Source organism: Corvus hawaiiensis, chromosome 4 (genome assembly GCF_020740725.1).
Source record: "Corvus hawaiiensis isolate bCorHaw1 chromosome 4, bCorHaw1.pri.cur, whole genome shotgun sequence".
Taxonomy (NCBI): Eukaryota; Metazoa; Chordata; class Aves; order Passeriformes; family Corvidae; genus Corvus; species Corvus hawaiiensis.
In genome coordinates, this window is record NC_063216.1 from 53,908,515 (window position 1) to 53,933,959 (window position 25,445).

The 25,445-nt window shown below is 34.5% G+C and overlaps 1 protein-coding gene across 1 annotated transcript in view; it reads left to right on the forward strand.

Moving 5' to 3' along the window:
* FOXP2 (forkhead box P2) overlaps positions 1-25,445 on the forward strand; it is a 413,000-nt gene that overhangs the window by 125,160 nt on the left and 262,395 nt on the right. The gene's annotated exons all lie outside the window — the stretch shown is intronic.

Below are 25,445 nucleotides of genomic sequence, written 5' to 3' on the forward strand. Positions count from 1 at the left end.
TAAAATTTTAAAAGGCCAATATACTATAATAAATAGTAAAGAATACCTGAGTTTGGATATTCCTAGTTTCTTGAAACTGGGACAGTCTTTATTCCTTTGATAACCAGGAATATTCCATGATGTCAAGGACTGTGAGTTCAACTGCTTTTTGTGCTAATAGGCTGAACCAGCCTGTGACACCACACTGTCAGTGGGTATACTGCCACTTGGCATGCCTACATTGAACACCTTGCTTTGCTCCAGACCTTCACAGCTATCTTCAGTGAATCATGTACAAGAGGCTGTCAGGTCTTTTTAACTTAGACAGATGTGGAAAAGGAGATCTTGGAGGAATTAGCCTAAGATCAGAGCTTAGCAAGCCAGTCACAGTTATTTCGGATTTTTCATAATTGCTATTGCAACAGAGAATTAATCTATATGTTGAGTGTTGCAGTAGTTCATATTTTACATTTTCTACAAGGTATAAAATCTTCTGGGAATATTCCCAGAACTTTTCAAATTCAAAATTTTTAGGCAATATTTTAGCATATAAATTGCAAAATATGGTCAGTTGGACCTGGTACTAAATTTTTAAGATGCAGATTTCAACAGGGTGCAACAAACTAATTATAATAAGAACCAGGCCAAATTGCTTTTACGTACCCCAGTAAGTAGAAAAAAAATGTAAATACAAATACGTATTGCTGAAATAAATATATACTGTTTCCCTATATGCCATCTGTAGTAACTGCTAAGGTATTATGAGATATTCAGATATACCTATACACTCCATAATATTGGTGTATCCTTCTTAATGTATTGATGCCTCTGGAAGGAAAGAAAAAGAAGCTCTTCCAGAGGAGTTAATGATGGTGACAGTAATTAGTTCTGAAACTATGTTTATAACAAGTTTTTTAAAGTTTTACCCTCTGGGAGGAAGCACAGACCTTTTTAACCTAGTTCAAAGTAGTGTAAAACAAGACTGTTCTGGTATGTGTTTCACTGTGACTGTCTTCACTGGGTAATAAGAAAGGAAAATTCCTTTATTCCGATTTAACTTCACCTTTTTCCAAGGAGCTAAGGCACTGGTTGGAAGGCTACTGTATGAATATGGTGAAGCCAGGAAAAGAAGAAAGGTTAGATGTAACAGTGTTGTAAATCAAAGGATATACAGCTCTATACAGGGAAACTGTAGATATTACTGGCATCATGTGCAAACCTTTGTATGACTGTATGTTAGTATGTAGTAATATATTTTCAAAACAGTGTTTTTTCCTTTCATTCCTCAATAGAAAAAACAGTAAGAAATGTCAGATTCTTTGCTTTCTGTGTAGCGATGGAAATATGGCTGGATTTGTCTCACATATTTGTACATGTCTGAATGGTGTAACTTGTATATAGTTAGGTTAGATAGTTTCTTGATGGACAGTGTCAGTATTTTGGAGAATTGGTTGGCTTGATAGAAAGTGTAGTAATTGAAATCTGTTGAGTCAGCAAGAGTGATTTAATTTTTAAAGGATGTTTTTTCTGGAAGTTTACTATGTTCTGACAAATAATGTCCAAAATGCAGTATAACTGACTTGTGCATCTATAATAGTTTGGCAGCATAATTTTATTGAATTCCAGTATGTCTGAAACTTAAAGCATATGAAAGAAAGTAACTGCTGTTCTGCTTCCTGCAATATTTTCTTCCATAACTTTAAGTTAAATATATTCTATAAAAACACTTTCTGTAAAGGAAGCCAAAATCTTTTTGGCCGTTTTAGCATTGGTCTCTATTTATTGCAGTATGTGAAGGTGGAGAAGGAATGTTTTTGCAGTCAATGAGGAAACAGTAGTAAATTCTGAATGCTAGTTCATCAGTATGTTATTTAGAATTAATAGGTTATTTTATGGCAGGATACGGTGTGTTTGCACTGATTGAAAACTGGGATTTAGTCATAAATGTAGTGATAGACATGCATAAAAATAAAATTGCATTTATGAATACATTTTTAATTAACAGAAAAAAATGTTTCTGGTTTTTGTCCTCTCAGTAGAACACTTAACTATTTAGGAGTAAGTTTTAGAAAAACTGAGATAGAGCTGGAAAAACTGAAAATAAGACAAAAATCCATGTTGGAGAAATGTGAAAGCAGAGAAAAAATGTTCTATTTTTTGACTGATGACTTAAATAGACTGTTTTGGAGACTGTTATTGATACATTTACATCTCTGTTTTCTGAGTTACTTAGGTTTAAAAGAAAAAGCTACATAAATTCTGGTATTAATAATTATTAAATTGATCTGGCTCTTCTTTGTTGTCAGTTTGGAGAACAGGAGACATTGTGCTCCTTCCTGTTTCTTTCTGGTACTACAAGAAATAAAAACTTGAAACATCACAACTCATGTACGTGTATATGCATACATTTTGTATACTATTAAATACTCAGTCTATATGGATATGTTTATTTTTTGTAGGGCAAACATGATTATATTGTTAGAATAGTACAGAAGAATATCTCATACAGGTATCTTGCATCTGAACTGAAATTCTCTCAACAATTACATTAAGGACTCATTGCTGGTGACCACATTGATGACCAACATGTGAAAGAGATGATGTTTTCCACTAGCTGCATAGTGGATTGGCATTGACTTTGTCCACAAAGAAGTCTAACCCTTCCACATGTCTGGTCAGAAGGCAAATGAGTTTTAATACTTCTGTAAATGAATGAAAGGAGGATCTACAGCATAATGCTGAAAGAAAAAGATGGTATATGGTTTGCAAGAAGTAATTAGATGGGGTTTGATGGGCTTTGTTTTAAATTTGGTTTCCAACAGGAAGAGTCTGAAACATAAACAGTACTTTATACTTTAATGGAATAGTATTAGATCAGAGACACTATTTATTGTAGAATTTTGAATTATCTTTCCAGGGTGATTTTGAATAGCTGTAAATTACTGATTTGGGGGGAACCTGAAGTCAAGTTTTGTCAAAAAGTAGTGTACATTGATAGAACTGAATTTGTGACCTGGAAATGTGAGGCAGTAAATTTTTGCTATGATTATACCCAATATCAAACTATGGATTTAAACTGGCCAGCTTTTCAATTCAGCTAAGCAGTTAAGTACAGTCTTAATGGTCTGATTTCCTGGGAAGAGCACTGTTGAAATAATCTTCTTTTCACAGCCCATATCAAGTAGGAACTTGCATCAGTTATTACAAAGTTTGTGCTTTGGGAGATATTTTTGTAATGTCTAGGATTGATACCCCGCATTTGTTGGAATTAGTCGTTCATGATGCTGTCTTCAGAAATGAATTATTGCTTAAATACCCTGATTGTTTTGTGGTTTATAGCACAGAAATTTTTAAGGAAAAGCTAGTTAAATCCTGAATTTTTTTCAGCTGTATGAAATGAGGAGAAAATGGCGTGCATCTTAATAATTTTATGATTCTTTTTTCCTATGTGGCATGAATGAGAGAGGTGAGAACTCTTAATTTTTAACTGAATTGAAGGTTTCTAAATGTGACCTGCTTGAGAACAGAGGGCCATTACTGTAGGTGTCATGTAAAATGAAGTTGGAGTCTGAATCTCCTTTTTAGCTGTCAGCTTTATTAAGGAGCTACTGGTGTGTTGAGCTAGGCACACACATTATATAAGTGGTGTATGGTAGTGTCTAGGGGGAATTTTCTCTCTCTTCACTGCTGCTTTATTAGGTCTTGCTCACTCATTCACTGTTGCCCTGTCTCACTCCAGCTTTCTGGCTGCAGCTCACAGCATTGTAGGTCTAATGTAGATTGACGCCTTTGCCAGAGGACTGATTGAAACTTGTGTCTCGTAGTTGCTAATGCTCACTCAACCATTTTATTGAAGATAAAGTAAATAAAATAGATTGCCATATGAGAATTCTCTGAAATCAAATGGAATAATTTGACAGGTTTAAGCCCATGAAAAAGCCAGAGCATTGAAACAGATGGGAATACTTTTTATGCACAATATAGCAGGAAAAGGTGTCTACTGACTTGATGTTACACTATTAATGGCTTTTACCAAAATTATAATTGTTGAAAATATCATTTCCATTGGTGTTTAAATTGTTAATTCTCTCAAACAGAGGGATTGTTTTTAATATAAAAGTAGTGGATATGCTGATTTTATTTTCTTATTTCTCTGATTCTTGAAGAGACTGGTGAAAGATAGCCAGTCTCTTAAAATTTAATTTTAAAAAAATAATAGAGGTTAACTAAGGGCGAGTTTAGTATTTGAGAAGATAATTCTGTGAAATGCAAAATAGATTATTACTTTTATAGATTTTTAATAATCAGTAAGTGACATAATTTTGAATATTACAAATAAAGTTGCTAAAAAAAAGCCCTGACATTTCTAAAAGTATAGAGATGCAGTATGCAAAAAAATGAGCTGCTGAAGCTAGTGGAAAACCTGCTCAGAATAATGGTCAAGAAGCCCCAAATATTTTTCACAACATCTTTATTTCATAAAGAATTTGTGTACATAAGCATTGTAGTATGTCTGTGCTATTTTTAGAAATAAGATAATAATAATAGGTGACTAAAGATACAATAGATAACATATGACTGTAAATTTTTTATGTGGATAAAAATAAGTATTAGTGTTTTTAGTCACACTAGCAGACTCCTTACTAGTTGGACCACTTCTTCAAGAAAGGAGGACACACCTGTATTTTAGTTTAGTACAATAAATTATGTCAAACTCAGAGTTAATAAAGGAAATAAATACAAAAGAAGTAAAAAATATATCAACGAAGTTGTCAGATGCAGCCTCGGTTTATCCCTTGAAAACACAGTCACATATCCAATACTAATTTTTGTATTTTCTTTATGTTTAAACAAAATCTGCTCTTTTTTGGGGTGGAGAGGAGATGGATGTTATGTATCAATTTTATTTGATTTTTTTAAAGTTAAATTGATTGTAAAAGATTGTGCTATTTGTACTTTTTGGTGGGATGCTAGTGAGATTTCAAGAATATTGGGTAAGAAATAAATTATGAATGAGCTATTTGAAAATGACTTGCAGGAGTGAGTTGACAGACTAGAAAAACATAGTAAGGATGGATTTCCAGGTTAAATGTTAGCCAGAGTACACAGCTAGTTGTGCTGATGTATTCAGTGGCAGGTATGGTGTTGGTCAAAATCATATTTTCAATGAGACTGTTAATAAACTTAAGAAACATGAGTGATACTTTTCTTTTTTCTCATCCTGTATGTATTTTTAAGAACAAAAATTACTCTATTTTACTTATAAGGCAGAACACTGGCACCAGGTCTTTTTTCTCTTGTTGCCATGCTGATGACTGTATGTGGCCAAACTCTTCATGCTCTCAAAGCGGTTCCAGACTTAAACTATCAGCACTTACCCTATGGTACTCTTCCTGTTCATTCCGTAGGATAAAAGGGTCATCAAGTGCTTTGTCTTTCTTTGGGGTAGAATAAAAGACGCAACTCTGCCACAAATCCCTGTTTTAAACCTTTCATTTTCCAGATGTGGAACAAAGTTCTTGGAAAGTCTTGTTGTTCGGAGGGAACAGAGAAAATTAATTTAGTTGATTTTTATTATATACATAGAATTGCTTTGGTTTCTTTTTCCTGTGATAGGAGGTCCAAGACAACGAATCCCTACTTACTTCAGTGTTATGTAGCCTTTTCTCTCTCTCATACGTTTTTCTACTTAAATTGTAAAGCCATTATGCCATTAGCACAGTCTTTGAGAAAAAATGCTGAGGCCTGTGAGCACTCTAACATAGATTGATTTAGACAGAATAAAAGCTAGTTTTATCAAGAGGAAAGGAAGCATCAACAGTAGTTTACTTGGGATTTCTCTAAAACTTAAGAAAATCAAATGTGGTTTCCCATATTGCTCAGAACAACTTATTTGTGCTGTTTTTCTCAGCATGGTCTCTTATTTGACTGTATCTGAAGTAGTTCTGAAAGACTGATTTTCATGTTACTATTTCCTATGTTCTTCAGCAGCACAGTAAAAAAAAAAAAAATCTGTATTTTTGACATGCTTTTGAAGTTACCTTATCCAGAAATCATTCTATTATAAATATGATGAACTAGCTATTTTAAATCCTTATTAAAAAAAATGAATAAATGTGGGCAATAAAGAAAGCAATTCAGTACAAGTAACTACATATGGAAGAAATAACATCACATCTAATTCCTGAAAATAAATGGGATCTTGAAAATGGAATAGATGTTTATTTGATTGCTTTGAGAGTTAGCCTCCCTAAAAAGCTGATTTTGCATGAGTTTTGTGTTTGTAAGTGGTGCTTGTTAACTGTCTTGGGGAGTGATTTCTTTTCTTCTCTGGAAAATGCATTATGGGATCTAGAGAAGAAAGAGGTAATGATTTTTTTTTTTTTTTTTTTTTTTTATGTGGCCACTGTCATCTAGGAATCGGACAGAGATCACTGTCCCTCAGGAACTAGACCTCAGAATTTTGAATGAAGTCTGTAAAACAGTTATTTAGTGGTAATTGTTGTCAGTCACAGCCTATACTGGTGATTTGATGGGAAAAACTGTGCTTACCTGCATGATTTTTTTTTTTTTAAATTAAAATATTCACAATTTAATTTTTGAAGAAACTTTTTTTTTTTTCCTGAGCTTGAGTTTTCTAGGGAAGCAAAGCAGGTTGTGTTTTGGTTCATATGGTGGTTCTGGTCCTACATCCAAACATAAGCATATAGATTTGAGTGCCTATAAATAAATTCATTTAATTATGACAGATCCAATGAAGGTTTTGCAGAAAAACTGCCAGTCATGTAATCTGAGGCTGCAAAGTTAACACTGCTTGGTATAGTTTGCATGATATATGTGACTTCTCAAGAATAAGGTGTATGTAAAATACAGAAATTTAATTCTAGAATCTATATACTTTGGTTAAGTGTAGTTTTATAGGTAACAGGACTAATGGGAAATGGGCTGTAATTTTAACTCAATGTTTTTATACTTGAGGGAGAAACTAAATTAAATATTGTTTTAGATCTGTTGAGATACCTATAGATATATAGTTCCTGTCTGTAATTGAATTTCCAGCCTAATATCATTCTGTATTACTTGGGTGGGTGAAGCTATTTACTAAACACTTCAAATTAGAGCAGATGGATAGTGTACTATGACAAGGACATGTGACCTCATGTCTTAAATGTTTTGCAGTTTATTTGAGACTAATATTTATTATCTGCATGCTACCATCAAGTTGGTGAATATTTAGCTTTCTTTTCAAGATGAAAATTTTCTTACATGGCCACTTGTCATTAGTTTTTACTTAGTTTTCTCTTTGCTCTAAGATACATTTTCATGATGTAATGCAAATCCAGTTCTCTTTTTCCATCACTTAATAAAGAATTAAAACCATATCATATACAAAATTTCTACTCAATTCAGTCAAAGGCTTTTAGCTTTAGGTAGGTGTATTTTTTCTCAAATTTGATTGCTGCTACTTGTTTAAAAAAATTCTGGATCTTTGCATCATCATTGCTCTCCTTCTTCTTAAATGGAATTTTACTTCTAAGATTCCTTCTTCTTCTTAAAAACATACAAACAAGCAGAAAAAAAAACCAAACCCCAACAAAAACCCCCTACTCAGCAAAACAAACTTCTGTACCGAAATTTTGCTTCAGGTCAGTTTCTTTCTGCTGGCTAAGTGGACTAAATGAATGACAGCATTATTATTTATTTTATTTTTAAAAATAAGGCTGAAATGTTGAACTGAATTACTGAATGAATGGAAAAATATTTGAAGTTTTCTCTTATGACAGAATCATTTTACATTTACTTTTTTGAGCAAGAGTATTGTAAAGAATGTGGAACATAAGCATTTCCATTTTTAAATCTTTCATCTTCACTGTAGAAGTATTAGACTCTATTGATAATCCTTTTAAGTAAAGAACATAATTATTTAATGAACAGGTACTTCAGTTCTGGGTATCTTTTCCCTCTCTCCAGAATTCATTATTGTCCCTCCACTAGAACTCGTGTTTGCATTCTTTCTTGTCTCTCTTCTTCAACCTGTTAAAAAGGAACAAAATTAATGTGGAAAGGATGCCCAGCTAATGTCATAGAAAATCCATTGCAGTTTAAACCATGCTCCTTGGCTCTCCATTAAAGTTGCTCATATGATCATTTTGTATGGTCATTTTGCCAGCTCTTGAGTGGCAACAGGCAGCTCTTGCATTGGGAAGGTAACAAACAGTAGGGAAAGGAAGGAGAGGGAAGGAGCAGCCTTAACTGCTGCAGCTGTTTGCTAAGTGAGCATATGTTGAAGCCCTTGAGCCTCCACAGAACATCTTTTCCCAGGTCAGTGCTTAATTCACATGTGTAATATTCCCCTAAAATTTGATCTGAGCACATGCTTATTTGTTTTTCTTAGGGAAGTTGTTCTGTTGTGCAAGTCTCACAGTTATTTACTTACCTTTAAAGTATAATGGAATAGTCTGGTTCCTTACAGTAAAGTGACATTTTCCCCCTGATTTTTGCATTTTTGAGTTTTTACAAAAATGAGTGTTTGCTATTTTTCTGTCTCTAGAAAATTTTCTGAATACCGTGCATTTGGACATTATCAGAAATGGAGATCTGAAGAAGTATTATCATTTATATTACTTTATTTTTTCGATTTAGAAATACTTTTCATTAAAGGTATTTTAAATTTACTTGATTTATTAGGCCTGAAAAAGCTGTATATTGGATGGATTGAATGTATTTGATAGGACAGTGTTTTTAAGTTACGAACTTTTGTTATGAACTTGAATACCCTGTCCGATACTTGAAAGATCCCAGAAGATAGAGCATGTGATTTAATTACCTCTTTTTCATTTTGCGAACTTGACCTCTGTTTCCAGCCTCAAGACAAAGAAAGACAAAGTTCTGTGAGCAACTGGAAGTTGATATTATGAAGGTATCATCTCCCACATCTCTCTCATGTCCCATAGTAGTAGCCAGTCTGCTGCATGGATGTGAGATTTTCCAGTAAATCTCTGTTTTTTGGTGGCCAAATTCATTAGCTTTATTACTTCTTTAGATGCCCTGTAAAAATCCTCTCTCTTTCTTTCAACTTCTGCCCCAGAGATCTCTCTTCTCCAGATTAGCTCTACCTGTGCAGAAGCACCTGGAGCAACGCTAGGATACTGGCCTCAGTAAACTGAGGTTGGTTTTTGAGACTGGCTAGTTTGCTCGCCTATAAGACACAACTGTCACATACATGCAGGCTTTTACTGGGTGTGTTCAGGTATTTCACATATTGATTGTGTGTTTGTGCAACTGTGTATTTGTGAGAGTTGACTGGATCTGTCCCAGTTTGTTTTTGAGAAAGATGTTGAATGTTTTCTTAAGTTAATAAAGATGTCTTCATTTTCTAAGAAAGTAACTAGAGGGAAATCCTAAGACATTCCATAATATTTGGGATCTGATTAGATTTGGACCGTGAAGGCTAATGATAGCTTGCATGAAGATGGAGGAATTTATTCTTTCTGGCAATGAAGGTCTTGATTGATGGTAACACATATGGTTATGCTGAAGATGTATGTGAATAGATGCTGTCTTTTCTAGAAACCCCGTTTGACAGAGGCATTAGCTGCTGAGGCAAGTGATTTTCACTTGTTACTCTGTAGTAAAAAAAATCTTTGCTGCATCTTTTGATTGCCTTTGCAACTTAAAAATTCACAGGCAAAATACAAAATTGTTAATGAAATTACAGTTGTAGGTGTCTTCTTTATTAAATGTTTTGGATTTATTTTGAGAGTCAAACATTTAAATTATTACTATATAATAATAGATAAAATTCCAAATTAATGTTTAAGTTGACAAACTCTATTAATGTCTTCAAACTGTTGAAATGGACTTACTTGCTATCTAATAAAATGTCAGTTTCCTACAATTTTACAGGAAGTTGTCAAGGAGTTTTTTTAATTCTTAGTGCTTTGGTATATTTTAGATTTGCTCTATGTGCTATTCATTTCCCTTAATCTAATAACTTTGCTAGTTAATTGCGCTATACTGGTGAGTGGCTACTTCTCTGTAAGATTAAAAGAAGATTATAATAGGACCATGGGATGAAAGAACTATTTCTCTTATGGATTCAAACTGTCTAATAGGAATGAAAAGTATGTTCAATAATTTGGTTTTGCCATGTAATATAATAATTACTGTTAAATGTAACTTTTGTTTTGCAAATATGAAAAAAAATTGATAACAACAAAAAAATAGGTTTGATCTCATTTGACCTTTCTGACGTTCCGTCAGTTAAAAGGTTTGTAAGATGTTTAATTATCAAATGGTATGATCATTATTCATCTCATCATTTGATATATAACGTCAAGTGAATTGCCTCCCTGGAGTGCACTGTGTTTCACAGATCAATAGATTTAGTAAGAGCTTCACGGCGAGCTTTATACATTCATAGAAAGGAAGGAAAAGTATATCATCCTTGTAAAATGGCTTATGTAGTTATTCTGAGCTTTACAGACTTATTGTTTTATTTACATCTCAGGAATACAAAATCCTGTAACATAAAGGCGTTTATTAAAATATTTTAAACCTCTTTATAAAAAAATTTAAACATACTGCTATCCTGCTCTGTGTAATCAAGTAGCTTTAAAAGTCAGTCCTGAACAGCTTCATTTATTTATTTAAGTAATTATACTTACTCAAACAGATTTTTTGCTTTGATACACCAACACATGGTATGACAAAAGGCCATCTAAGTACAATACACACGACTGCTTACACTATTCACATTTTGGGTTTCTGCATTTTAAATAGGTATCGTTAGTCTTAAGTGATTTGGGTTGTTTTTTAATGTTTGTGTGATTTTGAGGGGGTTTTTTTCATTTATTGTGTCAAGGATATTTATGCACGCTTCAAGAGAAAAAGGTAAAGCTTGCTCGTAATTGAGTAATTTAATATCTATGAATTAAAAAAAATATTATGATAATTTATAATTAATTGTATAAAGGATAATTACATATAGGATGCTTCATGTTTACTTAGGCTTTTCTGAATATATTATATTACTCTTGTGCAATATAGGTGAACAATCTTTGAGCACATCTGATTTCTTACCATTGATAGAAGGGCTTTTCAAATGAGAGACTTCTAGGAGAGCTCAAGCACTGGTATTTGTTGCTGTTCTTCTTCTGTAAGTTTTACATGCTTGGTTTGCTCTTTTGACTTACCAGCTTTCTGCTTAAAAAGTAAAAAAACAAAACTATATTTCTTCTTTAACTTTTGTTAAAAAATCTAAGTTTTTTAGCTTAAATTTATGCCTTGTTGTTTGTCCTTGCATCAGTCAGGCACTGAGGAAACTGCATTTCAGCTAAGCAAATCTTCCCTGCTGTGGGACAGAAGCAACATTTACTTGAAAATTCTGCTCCCTTATTCATCTGTCACTTATAACCCATCATCTACTCAAAGATTAACTTGAATTGTGAACAATATCTAAGCTTCCTTAATCCCTTGCTCTTGTCCTTTTTCTTGAGCTGCTGTACTGTGACGGAAAGGCCATAATTCTGAAGCTTCTTATTCCTCAGGCCTACCTAAAGTAACTCCCATTGGGAGCCAATTGATGTTCTAGCAAGGAAATTCTTACCTGTTTCTGAGAACAACCTGGAAAAATTGTCAGGAGGCATTCACACTCTTAGATGTTTATGCTGTGGAATTCTTGTAAATGTAAAATCTAATTTGTCTGGGCTCTTTGCACCAGCATTGTTCAAGGTCAGATGAAATCGTGTGAAATACAAGGCAGTGTTTCTGAGATTTCAGTCCTTTCTCTATATGCGCAACATTTTTCACCAGATTAGCAAATCAAATAATAAAAAATTCATTAACAATTAAGGTAAATTGTGATATGTACTTATCATCTTTTAGAACTGTACATGTCAATAGTCATCTCTTCCAGGACATTCTTGTTAAAGCAGTATTCATTTGTTGCTGTTTGCATTTATTTGCCCATATATATTTACTATTACCAATAAATAGCTTAATGTGATATTTACTTGAAGTCCATTTTGGATGAAAAATAATAGGAGTATTTAATTTTGGAATGATTTCTGTTATAGTTTGATAGGTGCTTTAGGTGTTAGGGTAAAGAGGTCATTACTGACCAAGTACAGCAACACTCGAATACTGTGTTCACTTAAGAGGATATGATGGTCTGTGAATGCATACGGAGGAGGGCAACAAAGCTGGTGAACAGGCTGCAGGAAATGCCCCATGAGGAGTGGCCAAGGACTCTGGGCTTATCAGGTTTGGAGAAAAGGAGGTGGAGAGGTGACCTCATTGCTCTCTACAGCTTCCCGAGGAGGGGAAGGGGAGAGGGAGCAGCTGGTCGCTTCTCACGAGGATCCAGTGAGAGGACTTGTGGGAATGCTTCAAAGCTGCACCTGGAATATCTGACTGGACATTAGGAAACATTTCTTTATGGAGGGGTTGGTCAAACACTGAAGCAGGCTTCCTAGCGAGGTGGTGGATTCCTCAAGCCTTTGTTTACAATCCGCTTAATAACGTTTTAACTTTTGGGCAGCCCTGAATTGGTCAGGCAGTTGGATTAAAGGATCGTTGTAGGTCCCCTTCCAACTGAAAATAGTCTATGCTATGCTCTGCTCTGCTCTGCTATCCTGTAGACACATAGGATCACTACGGCTGGAAAAGACCTCATCCAGTCTGTGCTGTGCTATTCTAAACAGCTGTGGTAGCAGTCATGAATTACTTGTTTTCTTAGTATTTTTATGAAGAGTTTGAGAATCGTGAGTATGGAAATGGAGTTTGTTCTTTCCAGACGGTGTTCCTCAAAGTTTCTGGAGTGAAACATATATGCTGGCAAGGTTCATAAAGCATCACTTTCTTTTCCCCCCTGCCTAACCTACAAAAAAAACACCCCAACAAACCTAAACTAAAACACTTGAAAGAACCCCACGAGACCAAACCTCAGAAAACCAAAAGTCGTGGTCAGGACATTAAGATAATGGAAATAGGACTATGCGATGTTGTCCGTTCTAAATTGTTTTGTACTCAGGTAACAGTCATTGTATGTGTACATCTGCTAGAGGTACCTTTAATCTCGCTGGTTTTTGGAAAGCAGGAAATGTGGTAGTAACTATAGCACAATCCTAACTAGGACCCTGTACATCCATCTATGATAGTGAGTGTGCTTACCTGCTGAAATACATTTTACTGTGTTTTATGGATAGCTATGCAAATGAATTAACTTACTATTTAATATACTTGTATGTCCTGAAGATGTATCCTGTAAAGCCCTTAAGCAAGATCTCTGAAACTTGGCATCCTTCATTCTTTTCATACGAGAGATACTATTTGAGAGTTAGTTTGTTATCTCCTTTTTATATTTTTTCTGATTACCTGAGTAGCTATGGAGAACTTCTTAAGAAAAATGTTGTCTGTCTTGTATTATCAGTGGCAGTGTATGCAGGTACTGGTGTACTCTGTATGTTAACCCGCAGAAGGGGCTTCTGGTGCTATGAGTCAGATTTCAGCTTCTTGTGTACAGAAACCCCTTGCTTGTCCAACTGCAACAGAAAGTGGAAGAGACTGTTATGTTATCAAAATCTTCTTGCCATGGCTGCTTATTTGGGATTCTCATGTATGGGAACCCACTTGCTAGGAAATGCAGATTTATTAAAGTAATTAGTGGAATTATGTTTTCTCATTCATCAAAGATTTTTTTTTTGCCTGCCTGCCTTCTTCCTCACCCAATTTTTTTATTCAGCCAAATGGAAGAAACAAACAAAGCAAGCTCAAAAATTCTGACAATTTGAATAAATTGTACATGATGGATAAATTACAGAAATACTGAGATTACTGATTTTTGTGATACATGTTAACTAGAATTGCCACCTGGGATTTTCAGTTACTTGAATTTGATACACTAATCTTCTGAAGTTCCAAATCTGGGGCTACACACTAATTCTCTGTTCCTATCCCATTTCTTTGAAAGGGTGTGTGGGGGGGGGTTGCAGAATATTTTTCTTTTAATATATAGTTTTAATCAGGTCTTGTTATTAGTATTTTAGAACCTGATTTATTAAAATACCATTGGAAGGTACAGTGTCTCTTTCAGATATGAGTTTTGTGTGTCACTCTCTTGTAACCATTTGAAATAAAATGTTCATTTTATGCCTCAGTACAGTTATTTCTGTCCCAAAATAATTTTTATTTGGAAAGACATAAAATGGAGAAGATACAGAAAATAGTCAGATCTTGGAGACACCTTCCTGTAAATGAAATAATTTTTTAAATAAGAGGTAGGTGTGTGAATATATATAAAAAAGGTAGTAAAATATTAATGTCAAATACTAAAAATACTTCTCCAAAATTATTAACTTTTTATTGGACTTCAGTATATGATAGCTATGTTGAGTTCTGGTTTCTCTATTTATCTTATCTGGTTTCACTATAAAGGCAAGGTTTTTTCTTGCTTTTCTTGGAACTATTATATTGGAACTATTTCGTGGGCACTCCAGTGTCATTCATCAGCAGTCACTCTCCCCTGTGTAGTGATCTGGGATTCCTGCAGTGTCCATGTCTGTGGAACAGGAGGTACAGAGACAGTTAATAATTGCATATTTATTTTGGTTCTCAGGCAGGTTCTGCAGCCTGTGCTGAGTTTATCAGAGTAATGGCTAGATGGGTCACAGCACTGGGACTGGCAAGTTTCACACTAGCTCCACTAAGTATGTGGTAGATGTAGTGGCAACAGTGGCTGCAGTGTGCCTAAACCTCAGTCCAGGTCTTTTAAAGGGACGTGAAAAGATAAGCTTGAGTTGATGCAACTCTCCTCCTGTTTTGAGGAAGTCTCTCCTCTCTCACTTTCTGCCCTAGTAGAAGTGTAGCAGAAGTGCCTGCAGAACAGGTGCAGCTAGTCTGATGTTTGATATTTCATAACTTATTTTAGCTGAGGTTGGTTTTGTTTAATTGATACAGAATCACAGAGTCATAGAACTGTTTGGAGCAGAAGGGACGTTAAAGATCATCCAGTTCCAACCTCCCTTCCATGGGCAGGGACACCTTCCACTGGACCAAGTTGCTTCAAGCCCCATCCTGCCTAGCCTTGAACACTTCCAGGGATGGGAAAAGGTTTACATTTTATCGCTATCCAAATTTTTCAATGATTTTTCTATTCTAAGTCACCAGCTTAATGATAGCTTTCTAGGATAGACTGAGTAATCTGTATTTGATGTGATAACGTTAGGTTGTTTTTGATTAGTATGTAGGTAAAATAGTGTTATAAGAAAAGTGGACTAAAGTTTGTCGACTTTGTAAGAAGCTATTCATGTCTGGAATGGTGTTTCCAGTGGTGGTAATAGGGCTAAGTCATAATTATTGACAAATAAAGGTTAAAAATAATGTTTTATGCTGCTCAGTAGCGATGCTGAGCCAGTATATTTGGTCTCCCAACTGTCTTGATCTTTCTGTGTTGATTCTAATCCCAAGGAATAGGGGAAAAAGTAGGAGTGAGGGGAAAATGTACACGGAAATTAATAATTCAGAAGTATAAAAAGAATCATATGTACATATGGCAGAGAAAGGTGAATAGTTATTAGCCTTCTAAGAGAAAAGATGTCGTTCAGGACAGGGACACAATACAGGAGAGGTTCAGGACCCACAAAAGACAGGATGGAACTTGCTAATGGTGTCAGAATGGAAGGAAGAAAGACAATAGACTAGAAGAACTCTGGTGAATAGGTGTGTAATACATGTCTTCTGTCATTTGTGAATTAAACCAGGAAGCAATCTTATAAAGTCCTGTGAAGACCGTAAGTAAAACCTATGCTGAACTTCGTTTCTGTCACATCGTTAGTGATGTTGATGGTTAGACTGCCTTCATTCCTTTCCATTTTATGTGAAATATATATATAACCATATATAATAATTAAAGTGTAACAGTTGAAGAACAGCATGCAGTGATGTCACAAATGATTCTGTGGGTTTTTTACATATTATTAATATTAATAACATCTATAATAATATAATACAGTTAGAACAAATACAAGGCGGCTATGGATTAGTGAGCTGTAATAGCATTGAGGAGCTTCTTAGGAGGCCATCAAGCATGAAAGCAAAGCTTGCCTACTTTGTGCAGTCACTAGGACATCAAGATGGAAATATGGTCATGTAGTTCAGCATTTGTATTTTATTTGTTTTATTTTTGAACATACATGCCTATGTATTGAATTCCTGTCTGCCTCAGGCAGATGTTGCAGCATATTTATCTCAGTGTTTCTGTTTCAGCAACTTCCTTGTTTCTTGTCTGTTGTTGCCTTTCAGTCCTATCTCTGAAAACCTCCACTTTTGAGTCCTCAGGATGGTACCAGGAATATAGAAATTCAGTGTTATCATGTTGTGATACATGAAATACATGCATAGGTCATGTTACAGTGCTAGCTATGATTAGTATATGTTTAATGATATTTTACAGCTTCTAATTGATGGCAGATTCATCAGCGAGATGCAATAATTGTTACATTAAGTGGACAGTTTGATGCATGTGATCTAATTCCAAATTTTTATCTGTAACTGAGCATTTAAAAAAACAAATGAAACTGTTTAATGTTAGAGACTTCTTTAGTTTTTTTGTTTCTGCCACCTCCTTTCCCCCCCTGATTTCCAGTTGTAAAATCTTTGGTGAAAACTGTGTTTACTTACTTGAATGTGTATAGCAGCTGTGAAATTTAATGCAAGGTTTCACCATTTCTTACTATTACTGTATTTTCTGTCTTTTATAATGATATTGTGCTGCTTCTCATACAATTTAATTCTACTACAGTATTTTGGATATGAAACCATTCTCCTTAGTAAAGTGTAAGCCATAATTTGTGTTCAATTGCTTTAGAATTAAAGCTGTACATCCCTTTTGTGATGCCATTGAGGATTATGTAAATTTGTGTATTTGTAACTTTATATTCAGAGAGACCCATTCATTAACCAAATAAGGTGGATATGAATTTCATGTCTAGTACGACAGAATGAAAGAGAAACTTAGGATACATAACTAACGTATGCATTACATTAGTCCAGTGTGAATGAGTTCCTCAGCAGTCTTCTTATCAAGAAGCGTATCAAATGGAGAGGCAGCTTCTGCTACTTGTTTAGCAGAGGTACTGACTTAAGGGAGGAAAAAAATATCACTCCATTCTTGGGAATGTGCTGAATGTACTATATTATGTCCTGGGACTGTGGAACAAGATGAACCAAATGACTGAAGGAGTGCTGGTTACCTTTGCAAGCCTGATGCTTAGGGTCCTTTTACCAGTAATGATATGTAAGATATTTCAGTGTGGCAGCTCCTCCATGGCAGTCGTGACCCAGTCTTGATTTCATACTAACCAAAATAATGAATGAAACAAAATGAAAATATATTATATTATATTATATTATATTACATTTATTGTATTAGTTGTCCTGTAACAAAAGCATGCCATTCTTTACAAGCAGCCTTCCTTCTAATGAATAAATAAGACGTGAGATATGTGCACTGGAGTATTCAAAACATGACCGAGTTATTAAAAGGGGAGTTACTCCACCTAAGCTGATGTCCACATGCTCATAACACTTGGAAGTATTGTGCTGTATTAATCCTTGATAAAATGCCTTCTGAAGTATTGAAGTTAAATTAATTTGGTCTGTCGTGTTCTGTTGCTGAACCAATACCAGGCTATTGTTTGAAATCAAGGAGGCAAGCTCTTCTTTATGTTAAGACCTATTTATACTTTTCAAGCAGAATTAACCAAAAGATCCTAACGACAGCTAATTATGGTGTATTAAAATATGGTATTGCCTTTTTCTTTAAGAATGCTATTTAATATTTCTAATTATTTAATCTTATTTTTAATATTTGGTGTAGTACTGGGCGTATTTTTATCTGCTCTCCTTTCTTGTGTTACGACAGTCTATCAGCTTGAGAATTCTTACTGCTAGACATGAGCACTCTATTCCTGTGTTTTCTTGGCTTGGCCTTCCCTTCAGAAAGTGCCCTGCTGTGGTATTGTCTATTTCCTAGGCTAACATAGACTAGACTTGCTATTTTTATCACACTTTTGTAAGGAAACAGAAATTTTATAAGTTGATGCAGTCATACTATCTGTCAGTCCCCCACAAATAGTCTTGAATCTGTTGAACAACTTCAGGAAAATTTGATGGAGAAGTCGAGGCCTGAAAGACACCAATATGCATGAGAACAGATGGACTACGTAACAGAAACACGCAAGATAGTGCATCCGCTGAGGAAAAAGGCTGCAGCATTAAGAATGCCCATGCTGTCATTCATAAAGTTCCATTGCTTACAAAACTACCTAGTTTTGTTGTTATTTTGCTTCCACCCATAATAATTTCTTTGTTTATCTTTTCCATGTCCAGTTGCTGTTATGGGTGTAGAACTACTTGCCACGTGTTATTTGAGAGTTTTCTTTGAAAGTTGCTTCATGTGCTTCTCCTTCAAATACAGTTCAGTTTGTGTTTTATAAAGAATGACTGCTGTCTTTTTTGACTCTGACATTTAATCATTAAAATGTGAGGTTTCGTTGTTTTTTCATTTAGGAGAAATGAAAATTAGTAGGAAGATAATTATGGAACTATTTCTTTTCTGAATTTTGACTTACATTGGCCAGAGGAGTAAAATGTTTGTGAAAGTGCGTTACATCATGAGACTTCATTGAAGACTACATGCAACAGAGAATATGCATGAGCTTTTAAGGAAGATTTGTATTTATTTACATCTAACTACCATAATGGTAGATGTCTTTGAGAATCTAGAAAGGGAAGAATTTGTAATGAATGGAAATTTGTTCTTTTTTTTTTTTTTTTTTCCCCTCCCCCCCCCCCCTTTTTTAAGGAACATGGTGAAAAGTTATTTGTGGCAGAAATACATTTCTTTGAAATGGCATTCTGCTTGCCTAAGAAATTCCTTCAGTTCCAAAAGTGTGCATACCTCAGCCATATTCCTTTCAATTTCAGCAACAAAAAGGAACACAGGACAGAGACAACACTGTCTGCACTAAGTAATACTAAATATAAGTATTTAAAAAAGCAGTTAATTTTAAAAACTTAGTCTGTCCAATGCAGTGATGAAACGTAGGTCCTGGGGAAACGAATACTGTGGCACATAATAACAAAGAATGGAGGAAAGGTCATGCAGAGGAGGTTGAAATGATGCCACATGAACAGCTTTACTTCAGGCATGTTCTGTTTTTTAAATGCTTTGCTTTTGCAACTTCAGCATTCTTTTAATGTAGAAGATAAAACAAAAATTTCCTTTTTAAAAAGTAATCATAATAGGAATTCCTTTACACAGATTTACTGACCTCGTATTTATCACAATGTTGAGAAATTTAGGTCTGCTCCTCAGACTTCACTGCTCCATCCAGCTAGTTGTAGTGTTTTGCTGTTGTTCATTGTGGCACATGAGGAACTAGAAGAGAATGAGGCAAACATTGCAGGTAGACCTAATAATTACTTGCTGTGAATTATTTAACATATTTAAATATAATATATGTATGCATTACATGTCATTCAGAAAGACCCCTAAGCACTTTAAGCTATATTTAAAAGAAGATTGTTTTTTTATACTCGCTTAAATGCACCCTCTGCTGGGGTGAAACACAACAGCTGTGAAGTGCAATGTGATCTGTAAGCACAAGTGTTCAGGAATTCTGTTTTATGGTTCATCTGAAATACTGCGAGCAGCCAAAATCCAAGTGTGTTCCTCTTAAGGCAAAGCTGGGTATTGATTTATTGTTAATACACAGAGGAGAATATCACCTGTATCATCTTGAGCCAGTGCTAATTTTTCTGTCTAAGATTCTACTTGTTTGTCACAGGCTGAAGAGATACAAATTCTGGTAGTTTAATTCGTCTCTCAGAATTTCCATGTTTGTCAGCCTGATTTATTTCTGTTAAATGAAGTTGAAAATAACATCAAGAAACTGCTTGATGTTGTGTTTGTGTTGTTCCTGTGTTGAGCTGAAAATACTTGTTTGCTTTTCAGAGAAACTGCATTTGCTGTGGTTGTTCTGCTTTAAATCAAACAACCAAAGACTACTTAAACTTACCTTGAGCTTCTCCTTGCTACTGAGAATTGTATTAACTTCCTAAGAATCTTGCCTTAGGTGGCAATGAGTGACTAAGTATGGGGACCAGCATCAGAGGCTTCTTTGGAGACAGAATGTATTGTGTGTGCTTTCCGATTCCATATTAGCAGCTCCCCAGAAACCCTGCTGGTAGCATGAAGGAATTAAAAAGTTTTCCCTCTTCCTGTTAAAAAGACGAGTCCAAATAGAAGAGAGGCAGGTTTTTCAGAACTTAGATTAAGTTCACTGGGAAAAAAGTCTTTGAGTAAGTCTGGAAGCTCTGTTCCACCTCAAAATGAGTGACTTAGCAATTAAGCTCTTTTTGTTGAGTTTTTGTGTCAGATCTTTTTCTTTATTTCTGTCTTTTTTTTCTTCTATCAGGTTTCTAGTAGTAGGTACCATTCCAGAAACCAGTGCATCCCACTAAAGGCCATGTGTCACTTAATCATAATACTTGATCTGAAAGACCTGTGAAATAAAGAGACTTTGCAAGCAAATAGAATTTTTACTATATATTCTCTAACCATAACGGGATTACTTGACCTCCTGTGTCTTTTGCACACATCAAACTCTATACTTAAGCTGTCTTGAAGCTTGAGTTCATCCTCTAGGGATTTTCCTTTTGTCTGTCAGTCTACAGATAGAAAAATATGTCCAGTTATATTTAGCCATATGTTGACCATCTCTGTCTTTTGACTGTGAATATTATCAAACATAAAAATATTTTCAATTATACTGTGATTATGATATCTTTTTGCTATTTTATGATTAACAGTTTGTGCAACTTTCTACTTGCCTTGTTAATAATAATTTATTTAGGTATTGTTTGACCTCAGTGCAGCCATTACTGAATTAACACTTATTTTCCTTGTTGCAGAACTTTAAAGTTCAATATAACAGAGTGTTTCATGGAGACTGATGTTTTGAGCTTCATTGTTCAGTGAGACATTTCCATGTCTCATACATCCTGATATACACTGCTTTGTAACCTCTAACTGGAGATCTTCATGGGCATGTGCATGCTGCTCCCACTCAGGGCCTTGTTTCAGCTGTCTCTACACAAAAGAACATTTATCTGTTCCTTCATTTAACTTGAATGGCAACTGCTGAGTAAAGGCCTGGTTTCTAACCATGTCAGTGAATGATGGCCATCATTATCACCTTATAATGTGACTCTCTTTGTAAGACAACCTGTGGTTCTCAGGTGATAGAATATGGTGCTGCAGCTATCTGGGTTTTTTTTCCTGTTCTTAAACCATTACATGTGGCTTGTTTTTCTTTTCTGACGGAATATCTTATTTTATCTGACATTTTGTTTGTGTTGGAAAATTAACACGAATAACAATATTTCTATTTGAGAAAGCCTTGCACAAAAGCTAAATTTGTTTGTTGTTCAAAAATACCTTGACAAGTATGGGGAACTCTTCTTTTTGGTTTCAGTCTCTTTGTGAATTAGGGAGATGGTTTAACTGTATGCATGGAACCTCGTCAAAACTGTGCTTTCTAAAATTTTCAAAACCTTAGAGAATATCTAATAATTTCCTTGAGAAGTTCTACATTATATGTTTTGTCCAATTAATTTTGATTCATCCAAGTCCCAAAATTCGGTATTGGGGTAATTAAATTAGGAATTTTGGAATTACTTTCAGGTTTTGTGGCTTATTCAAATAGGTGGGTGCTACATGGCTAGACAAGTGTAAGCCTCTGGTACAAGTCTGCCTCTGCTATGTAATTCCCACACAATAACTTACCTAAAGGTCTCAGCACTAATGAAAAAATTACTTTTCTGGTTTTTTTACAATTTTGAAATTTCTGTCTTCTCAATTACAAATGTGAGATACCAGAACTTCCCCATCACATATTTGGTGTTCCTTCTGCTGTCTTGACCTTCTGTGTAAAGCACTGTATTTCTGAAATAGATAAATAAGAATACAGATAAAAAATGTAATATTGTCTATTCACCTGGAGGGTGATGCAGCCTCTCCCTTAGTTCACAGTTGTAGAAATACTTCCACAGATGTTTATGTAGAACACTGTTCTTCACTGATGTTCTGAGTATTCATCTGCAGCATAACTTACCTCAGTCTTAAATAAGCACCTCTTCTTGGCACCACAGGAAGTAGTAGAACACGAGTAACAAGCAAATTCTTATTCTGCTAACTGTAGAAGGGTTACTGGGAAGGACCAGAGTTTTGGCTCCCTTTTCCAGATATCTCAAATGTCTCAACTGATCAACCAGCAAATGCCTCACTAGATTATGATTCCCTTTAATTATTGCTTAATGTAGTTAGAGTGCTATGATTTTATCTGATTTATAATCTTGTTTCTGGACAGCAGTGTGGATATCCTGGCAGTGTTTTGTAAGGTCATATTGTTAATATTCATCATCTAGTTCATAATCAACGTAATAAAACTGCATAGTAAGTGTTGATGTAGGTTTATGTGTTTCATCATGACAGAAAATTGTTACTGATTTTTAGAAGAGGACTAAGTCTAAACCCTAACAATAGAAAAAGAGAAGTTTTTACCACACTTAAGAATGATAATTACCAACAAGAACTAAAAAGATTTAAAAAGACCTATACTAGGTATTAAATACCTTGCTACAGTTTGTCTTTACCATGCAATGAGTTCCATATATCACTTGTGCTGGTAACTTTCCAGTCAAATTAGAATTCTGTCCAGCCTGTAAAGTAGAAATGTCAGGTGGGGAGCCAGGCTGGCTATTGCTGGCACTAATGAAAACATCAAGCAATTGAAGAAGTAACAACAGCAGTAGCAGTAGTTCTCACTTCTTGTTTTTAGTCTGTTCCTCAAAAACTTGCTTGCTGGGTTGCAAACATAAAAATTAAGCTTCCCTGTACTAAATGTACAATTCAGTACTTACGCAGTGTGCCATTGGCCTGCCTTCAACCTGCTAAATGCAATATGGTTTTGTTCAAACGATATATAAAATGTTTCCTGTAAGTAGTACACATTAAATTTAAGTAAGAACATAACATTATTTCTCCCTATTATTTTCTTACTGCAGTATTTTCCTTGTGTGTAATGTTTCCACTCTGGTATCCTGGTCTCTGAAGGTTCTCCGGGTGGAGGGATTTGCTTTGCTACCTTTTAGCAAAAGCAGTTACGTTCACCAGCTGAAATGCTGACCCTTTAATGGAGTTCTGGATATATGAAATGTACTTTTATAAGAACTCCTTGTGTTTGTTTTAGACTCAAAACACACTTGAATGTAACTCATATAGGTGGCTTGCATGCATATACCGTGAGTTTTTGAGTCATATAAAGAAATTGAAACACTTTTAAATGGCTGTACATGTACTTATGAATAAACCCATAAATAGTAATACTTTTCCCATGGAACTGTAGGCAGTTAAATTTTGTAAGAATTTTTAATCTTGGAGAATTCAGTTATTGTTTCTATAAATTCTGAAACACTCTAAGAAACATGTAGCATCTGTCCTCGCTTTTAAAAGTTGCAATTTCTGTGGGTTTTTTATCAACTTTCATCCATGCACCAATGAATTCACTGTAAGCGTTTCGTTCTCTTAAAAAAACCCCTATTTAAAAAACCCCACTACTGTAAAGCATTTAGATTTGGCAGCTGTGAATAGTACAGTAAAGTGGGATTTCAGATTTAATAGATTACTTTCATTTCTAGATTCCATGCAGTTGTCAAATGGTTGTCTTGATCTCTGGAAAACAGAAGAGATAAGTGAAATATGTGTGTTTAGTATCAAGTCTGGATTTTCTAGTTTATTCTGACCACTAGGGAGGAAAATGCCTTTATTTCAATATAAAATGGATACAAAAGAAAAAAATAACTGTGTGTCTGATTTCATTAAAAATATCTTGTATAGTAAATATAATACGAGTAGGATTTGGCTTTGATATTGTACGCCTGTGACGATTTCGTGTGTTAGGGTTTTTTTCCAAGAAGCCTGCCCAGTACTAATTAAAACCAGGGAATTTAACTTCTGCACGCTTTTATAAAAATGAAGCTGTTCGGATTAATATCTTGACTGTAAACTGAAAGGAATTTCACAAGACTGTGTCGGATAATTTGTAAAGTTTTAATAAAAGGAGCTAAGTAACATTTGTACTGATCATATGCTTTTTTTTCTTTGCAGATTTAGAAGGTGTTTTCAATATTTGATGCATAAAAACACCTAAAATTACCTAGTTACAGCATAACATATAATAAATTATGCTGCCACTGCGTGATTTTCTAGGAACCCTTATTTGTAACAGATTCACTCCTTGGAAATAAAAGAAGTGAAGTAGCCTGAATAGTATCACATGATGGCACTGTTTCCATTTCCACCTCCAATGTTATGAAATAAAGCTATAATAAACTGGTATTAAAATGGTATGTAATTCCAATATACTTTGTATAATTTATGTAAAAGAAAAATCTAACCACTCTGGTTATTAATATAGGTATTAAAATGGATGTGTAGTTTTCTTAGAAAAGTGTTTAGTAAAACTTTGCATATTTATAATATTCCTTATTTTGATTGTAGAACAAGAATTCTGCACAATATATAGTGTTTATGAATGCTGAACTGTACAGATTCATTTAGCATTGTGTTAGGAAAAAAAACCCTGTTAATTGTTGTACAAATGGGATATTTTATTTTTTGTTTTGATTTTATTGTGGAAAGAAAGCTAATGGCTGGCCTTTTTGTATTTAATATAAAGCCTTTTTGTGGTAAATTAGATCATTAATACAGACACATTTTTAAAAAATGCAAATTAGATTTCCATGAGCAGAAAAGAGCTTAAAGTGTAGTAAGGTCAGAGGCAGGATCAGACATATTTGTAAAATGAATTATATTCAAGTAGGAATATGAGGGAAAATACGAATGTAAAAAAGTCAGTGATTTATAGTATATAGATGGTAGATGTCATATTATTTAATTTTAAAACATTCTGGCTGAATGCCCATAAATGTTCATGTTCTTTTTAGTAATATAAATTAATAATCACTTCTAAATTAATATTTTCTATTTGTAGAATCATCAATATTAATTTTTAGGAAGAGAAAACACATTGCTGATTAAAAAAAAAAAAAGGTGATGGGTGTGATTCTACTATGCTGCAGATTACTTTAGAGTAAGATAAATATCCAGTCCCACCATTCTCTCATATGAAATTAGACTATTCTGTACATTTCTATGTTACAGGGATTGTTGCTAAACCAAAACAAAATAAAAATCATGCAAGAGGAAGTAAGAAAAATACCCACTGGTGATGCAGAGCTAATTGCTGGGGTTTGGATATATGCCAGATGGGTGCTTGCACTCCAGGAATGTCCTCTGCCAGTATAAACTTCTGTTCTGAGAAGTCTGAGGCTCTTCTGTG